The sequence below is a fragment of the Sphaerodactylus townsendi genome, linkage group LG05 (genome assembly GCF_021028975.2).
Source record: "Sphaerodactylus townsendi isolate TG3544 linkage group LG05, MPM_Stown_v2.3, whole genome shotgun sequence".
In the NCBI taxonomy this organism is placed as follows: domain Eukaryota; kingdom Metazoa; phylum Chordata; class Lepidosauria; order Squamata; family Sphaerodactylidae; genus Sphaerodactylus; species Sphaerodactylus townsendi.
In genome coordinates, this window is record NC_059429.1 from 57,862,403 (window position 1) to 57,870,656 (window position 8,254).

The following is an 8,254-nucleotide window of genomic DNA, read 5'->3' on the forward strand; positions in this document are numbered from 1 at the left end:
TCTAGTTAATAAGAAACAGCATCACACTTCTCGATAATAAATTATTTGGTTTTGTAATAAATTATTTAGTTTGATTTCTTTAAATTTTTGTAAAAGTAGATGCTTTTTTATAATTATAATAATAAATGAAAACTCTATGGACATTCAAATTTGTTTTATTTTACTAATAAATAGGCCCTAAAAAATTTAGTGGGTCACAGAGGAGAGTTATTAAAATAACCGGGCCAAAAAAGTTTGGGAAACGCTGCCTTAGGTGATTTGTTCCTTGCCTTGCAAGATCATCTCCTGTGGCTTGGGCCAGGATAGAGAGCCCTCTGGTGCCACCTGCGGAAAAAAAGCTGTATTTTGGGTGCTGTGTGGTTTCCGGGCTGTATGGCCGTGTTCTAGCAGCATTCTCTCCTGACGTTTCGCCTGCATCTGTGATGCAGATGCAGGCGAAACGTCAGGAGAGAATCCTGCTAGAACACGGCCATACAGCCCGGAAATCACACAGCACCCCAGTGATTCCGGCCGTGAAAGCCTTCGACAATACAAAAGCTGTATTGCTCCCAATTGGCCCCCCTACGTCATTGTTCAGGTGGTGAAGCCCACTCAACACTGCAGGGGTGTAGCTAGGGTAAATGGAGCCCGGGACAAAATCTGAGTTTTGCACACACACACCCATATGGGCAGCATCCCTCCCCCACCACGACCAAACAACATTTTTTGCACCAGGTAATCTCAAAGTCACTTTTAGGCTATCTTCAGGAGACTCTCCTGATGAAACCACCCAGGTTTAGTGAAGTTTGGTTCAGGAAGCGCAAAGTTATGACCCTCAAAAGGGTAGCCCCATCTACCATTAGCTCCCATTGGAAACAATGGAGATGGGGGCACCCCTTTTGGGGGTCCATAACTTTGGACCCCCTGAACCAAACTGCACCAAACTTGGCTGGTATCATCAGGAGAGTCACCTGACAATAGCCTGAAATTTTGGTGCTGCTAGCCTAAAAACTGCGCCCCCTGCAGGCCAAAAATGGAAAAACCCTGAAAAATAGAAAAAGCCACAAACGAACCTGCAATTTTTGCGCCCACCACAAGGGGGCGCCCGGGGCACTTGTCCCCGGATGTCCCCATGGTAGCTACGCCTCTGCAACACTGTCTCTGCCAGTGCCAGGAGCTCCACCACAGTAGCTGCCACTGGCAAAGAACGGGCCCTCCTGGACGTCATAAGCTGCCAAACTACAACATTTTGTGGCCCAGATAAGCAGCACTGGCAAAAAGAATGGGAGCTAGGCACACTCCTGTCGCCCAGTGAATGTCAGCCTCTGGGCAGCAGAAATCTTCCTTCCGTGCTTTACCTAAACACGCTTTTGGGTTTTTTTTCAGTATTTTTGCCATTCCTGTGGTAAGGGGAATTGGAGTGAAATTTCCTCTCTTCCCTCTTTGGTCACCACATCTGCATTAGTTGCAGAGGAAGGAGAGGATGGTTTCATCTATGCAGGTTCCATGTTGAAAAGTACTGCTTGTGGGGGTGGTGATGAAAATATGCTATTTTTGCTAACAGAGCATTAGACCCAACTCAAAACTTTGCAAGTGTTTCCCAACGTTGTTATCAATCAATCCATTTTGGAATTAGAAACTAAAATTTTGCTAGAGAAGTATTACCTGGAAACTGTTCCGTAAGTTCATGAACAACTGACCCACCCAAACACAGGATTTGCATTCACCAATACTGCTGCTGCTGCAGCGCATGAAAATGTGAATCACTCCCTGGACTGAAAAACCCCACCCGCAATACAATACTATCAACTACATATTTGCATAGCAAGTTCCACCCAAACACTTACTGATTGGTTCCCCACCTAGGACATGGACAATATATGCCCCACTAAACATTCCCTTCTCATGGACACAGTGTGTAACAGACTTCCCTCTGTTATACACCTCTGAAGATGCCAGCCACAGATGCAGGCAAAACATTAGCAACTAGATCCACCAGACCATGGCCACACAGCCTGGAAAACCCACCACAACCAGTTGAATCTGGCCATGAAAGCCTTTGACAATACATTGTTCCATAAAACTTAAGGGATAGAGAAAAGACATTTTATTATACTTCATGTTGCTACTGTTGCTACTATTTCTGGCCATCAGCTATTGTATTATGCACATTAAAAACTAGATCACAATGTAATCAGATATATTAGATGGGTGTAATTAATGTATTGTTGTACATGAAAATTCCTTTTTATGTGCTAATGCTAAACAGGGTAATACAAATCAGGAAATGGAGCCCTGGCATATACAAGAATTCTTTCCACAATTTGCCCATCCCAGAGTAACAAACCATTCAGGAGAAGATGTGCTAAGAAGTCTCTCTTCAGATTCCCTAGGGTCAGGCAGTTTCCTGTACAATAGGCAATATTGAGCAGCTTTTCGGTTTGGTTTCTTTTTTGTACAGTTCCCCAAATTGTACCCATGTGGAACATTGTGCAGTATATGTTACCTAGACCCATGTTGAGCTGCTCTTCTCTCTCTTTACACACACACACACACACACACACACACACACACGCACACACGCACACACGCACGCACACACACAACCTTAATAGAAACTGTGACCCAGCTGCACTGCAAGAGAACTGCATATGTTTCCTCTCTGCTAGTAGAGAGCATCCAATACATCTTCTCCTTCACACAATGCCTCGATTCATAACCTCTGCCTTTGGGGGAAAAAGCCAATTCAGTTTGTGTAAGTAGACTGAAAGATAGACTGTTACAAACGCAATAGCCAGTATTAATAAATCATCTCAAACGCCATTCTACAGCTATTCGTGCACAGTTTCTGGGGTTATTTATTTAAAATGATCATTTGCTTATGTCGGATCCAGAAATGCTCATCATTATGTTCATTCAGCATAACCTGATTTAAGAATAAACATAGATTACTTTTAAAAACAGAATGCCTTTAAAAGTTACAGGGTTTTGTGTGCTTATCATAGAAAAACTACTTTGCATTAATTTTGTTTACATTGTTACAATGCCTTGTTTTGTTCTGCAATAGGATTTGCATGTATAATCAAAATAATTAAACAGATTATTAAATAAACTGATGAGGCAAGGATTTCATAGTAGCAGCAAGCCTTTATTGGCATAGACAATAGTACAACAATAATAAAAACGGATTAAAAAGCATATACAATACAGGCAATAAATGTTAAGTCGAAGGAAATCTACTGGCATTTAGTAATTTCCAGGAGAAAGTCTGCCACTATCATACAGAGAGAAGGATCAGGATTCTCCAACAAGTAGTGTAATCTAATTAAATCGGGGAGATTGGGTAAATGTAAAGGAGTAAGATTCACATACTTGAATCTGATTTCCTTAAATCTGAAACAGTGTAGTAATTGGTGGGCCAGAGATTCAACTGAGCCATAATTACACGGGCACAATCTTTTAGCCTTTTCTTGCTTATTAAATCTGCCATGTAACAAGGCAGAAGGCATAACATTAAACCTGGTGAGCATTATGGCTCTCCTTTGGGCAGGGTTTATTAAGCAATACAGGTAGCGTGCCAAGTGGGAGAGAAAAATACAGGGGGGAGCACGTTTTCTTGGCTGTGGTGATTAGGGTAGAGAACTCTCTATCCAATAGTTGACCTTTTAATTTCTGTAAGCTTCTGAATAGGACAAAGGGCAAAGTGAATCCACTGACAGTCCAATAGAAGCCATTTTTTCTTCAATTATGGAAAACCAGAGTTGGAATGGGTGTCAGAGAGCAGACGGTGGACCAGGGAATTACAGTCCAAGAGAAAATGAATTATCAGCCAGAATCTAAACAGTACACAGTACATACAATGGAAACAGTACATAGGCAGTAACTCGAGTGGAAGTGAAACACATACACACACATACACATGAGGGAGAGGGAAGGGAGGGAGGGGGAGGGGTGGCATGCAAGGGAAGAGGGGGAGGGAGAGGAAAGGGACGGAGGGGGAGACATGCAAGGGAAGAGAAGTGAGAGAGGGGAGAGAGTGAGGGGTGGTATGCAAGAGAGGGGAGGCAGGGGACCCAGCATCTTGATATGACCCACCCACCCTAGCGGAGGGAAAGGGAAGGGAGGGAGGGGGAGGGGTGGCATGCAAGGGAAGAGAAGTGAAGGAGGGAAGAGAGTGAGGGGTGACATGCAAGGGATGGGAGGGAGGGGCCAGGAACCCTAGATTCCCTGAATACTGCGGTTACAGTTAAGAAAACTAGGCACACATTACTCAGGAGTAAGCTCGGTACAGCAACTGTGACATACTTTGAATGGCTGCGTAGCGCCCCTCAGAGGGTTTCCTCAGAAGCGACACTCATTGCCACCAACCAAACTTACTCCCAGGTAAAGGATCATGACCAGCCAGCGTAGATGTGTGGGAGGGGTGCCTTTCCATCCCCCCCCCCCCAGGAATGCAGGCACATATCAATGACATCGCACAGTATCAGGCTGCGTGTTTGCTTGAGCATGTACTGCTGGCCTCTGAAATTGATTTGCTACTACTATTCCTTTTCCATTTCACCACAATAAGCCACAGCAATGCGTGGCCAGGCCACACTAGTGTCATACTGTAAATCCAGACCCACCAAAATGTGATGTGATGCTTCCTTTCTCTTTGCATGTGAGTGCCATCACCATGTTGTGGAATGCTGATGGCACAGGCCTGGCAATTTAGTCCCATGCTGCATGGCTTGCAATCTGATTTGTGTGTGCTTTGGACTGGCTTTATATTGTGTGACATGAACTGTGACTGGACGCTGGGTGAGTATAGCCATACGCTTGGCTGCTGTAGCTGGCTGCCCCCTTAATCAGAATTCTGTGCTTTGCCAGGGCTCAGGAATATGATTTCCTTGTTGCAAGACTATTCTTCCTCTCAGTTTGGTGTAGTGTTCCAGTGGTGTTGTGGGGGTTTCTACCACTGGAGCACCACCCCTTTCTGTAGCAGGTATACCAACAAGACTCCAGTGGCTAGCTGACTTGTATGTGGATATTCCTTTATGATCTACAGGTATAAAATAACTCCAGGATATGCCTGCATAATGTTCAGTTTGCTCCCTAAGCACTTTCCACTGAGGCGTTGTTATGGTTGTCAGTTACAGAATCTTCAGTGTCATGTCGCTTGGTTGTTAAAAGCTAAGAGAGCAATCCTAACCAGATTTATCCTTTGATGTAGGTTCCACTTTATTCAATAGGCCTTACTCACTGGAAAGTGTTATTACAATTGCAAGCTAAGTCATTGAGCAGCAAGAGCTCAGCCTTCTTAGTTACCCTTCAGAATCCGAGAAAAGCTGTAAGACAAAACGTAGAGTCAGCAAGTACATATCCGGAAACAAAGTCAGGCAGTGGAAAAATCAACAACAACAAGTCCACTAGCACCTTAAAGACTAATAACATTTGGTCAGGCATGCGGTTTCAGCAAAAATGGAGCTATGTATACAAAATGGAGAAATGATTGCATCTTCCAGCCTCAATGAGTTATTAAACAAGTAGCCATTCAACCAAGAATGTTTGATTAATAGCCTTTATATGAAGGCAGATTCTGGCAAAGGCATACAACTTGAAACAAAAATAGTGGTGAATCTTCTACACCCAGAGCAAAATATTACCCTTTAATTAGATCTTGCACAGTTCAGCAGGCACCAGGGAACTGTTATACTCTTTCTGTGCAATGTAAACAAACAAAGCTTGCAGTTCCATAGTAACAGCATCTGAATAATTTAAATAGAGCAGCTTACAAAATAGCAGCTTACTGAGGCATATTTTATACAACAGCTATTATGACAACCCTATGATAAAGCTAGTACCAAGGATAGATACTGTTGTCATTGAAATAAACCGCTTTGTGTTAGTTCCCCCTTAAGAGCTACCAAGAAAGTAGCACATCCAAGATGCATTCTCAGTTATAAGGATCTTCAATGTGCATTTAGTCTGAATTAATTTAAAATATGGACCGATAGAATGGCAAATACACTGGCAATCATAATGATGAGTATGGAGAATAAAAGTCAGATCAGCACAGAGACAAAGGAAATTATGTTCTTTAAGTACCGTATATACTCGCATATAAGTCGACCCGCATATAAGTCGAGGCACCAAATTCTACCACAAAAAACGGGGAAAATTTATTGACTCGTGTATAAGTCGAGGGTGGGAAATGCACAGCTTCTGGTAAATTTCAAAAATAAATACCAATAAAATTACATCAATTGAGGCATCAGTAAGTTAAATGGTTTTGAATATTTATTTCAAAGAAAAACAGTAAACTAGCTCCGTAAGTGGAAAAGAGGTTTCAACAGTAACTTTAAAAATACAAAAACCTTGGCTCAATCAGCAACCAAGCTAAAACCCAAGAGTTAAAATCCTTCAAAACTGGATTCCTCCTCCTTATCTGTATGTCCAAATGTAACCCAACTCAGATTTTAAGAGGGATATTATCAGACATGTTAAAGGAGTTCAAGTCCCACCTTGTGACCCTTAACATTCACCAGACTTACAACAAAAGAAACTATAAATCCGTTTTCTGTTTCATAAACAGTAGTGTGCAGTATAACAATGAAGTATGGCAAACCAATACAGAAACAATAATAGTTCTGGCCTGCTATGCAAAACAGACCAGCAGGGTCTCGCTCCAGTGGTTCTCTCTAGCTTAAGGTGACCAGACAGTCCCGCCTTAAACCAATCTGTCCCGTGTCCTGTGGGGTTTTTTACCTGTCCCGATTTTGCCTTCTGGGCGGGAAACAGGGGAGCGCCCCAGAAGGCAGTGCGGCAGCCTCCCGCACCCCTGTCCCAGTTTAAAAAGGTGACAATCTGGTCACCTTACTCTAGCTGTGTCCAAAACCAAAATACAAACTAATAGTCAATCAATATAAACACAATATCCCCTTCTCAACAATTAATACAAACATTCTCATACCTGAAATATGTAAATACAGTTCATAACAACTGAACTCTGTGGCCTGTTAGCAGTTATGAAGCCTATTCTTCTTTAGAGGAAATGGAGCCTTCTTCCTTATATGGAAAATCTGAGCTCTTTAGCTCCCCCTAATGGACCCTGGGTTACACAAACAGAGCTTAAGCCATAGAGAACAATGGAATAGAATTACGTATTTCCCAGAGTATGACCCGCATTTTTTTTCTTTATTTATTTATTATTTCACTTTTATACCACCCTCATATAAGTCGAGGGAGGCTTTTTCAGCCTAAAAAAGGGCTGAAAAACTCAACTTAAACGTGAGTATATACGGTAACCCCAATAAGCCTTGAAAAAGGTTCTCTCTAAAATAATATTAAATGTTGCTCACTTAGCTTAGAGTTGTCATGATCTGTTGTAATTCATGCCAGGAAAATGCCTTAGGTTGCTTCCATATGGAAGTTTATCTGTACTTTCCGCCACAAACTACAGCAGTTCTTTCTCACGTTCCCACATGACATCTTGGCGTGTTCATTTACATTCCAGGATTTCTCCAACTCAGATGCATGGACCCCCAGGCCTTTTGCATACTTTTGGTCTGCCTTGGACTGAGCATGTATTCCCTCCTGGTTTGAATCTGGCAAATGCATGCCCTTCCGTTTCTTGAGCACTCACCCCGCATCAGATTACAAAAGCCCTGCAGTTCTTTAAAGCTCTTTAACCACAACTTTTCCTCTTTTTTCAGATTTTCTTGCTCCTCCACCTGCCCTTCCCTACTCACAGCATAGAGTAGTTTGTGGAGGTCACTGCCAACCAAGGGCTAAAGAGGGGCAGTAGGGGGGAAAGGAGGGGAGCTGAGTGCACAAAAAACTACAGAGAAACTCCACCACAAAGGAAACAGCCACTGGGTAAGTAGGGTGTGCATAAAAGTCTCCAAACTATTTCCTCTCACACACACCATTTCTCCCACGACCACTGGCAGACCTTTGTCAGGCTTCTGTGACCTGGTGATCATTATATTGCTATAGCATTGCTATACTATAGGAAGGTAATTATTACAATTTTTAAAAAGCAGCAGGCAAAAGCACTTGGGCAGCAATGGGGGGAAATGGCAGGAGGGCAAGAATATCATAGGGAATACCTCAATGAGAGAGTTCCATTGTCTCTGCTACAAATGCAGAGGCATTTTCAGTAGCAATGACAAACAGAATGGGGAAAGTGAGAACAACATTGCTCAAACATTCTTGATGCTGTATTTCTGAAGCAAAGGGAAATAATTTTCCTCTGATTTTCAATTTTAAACTTTCACTGTACTTATTATTTTTT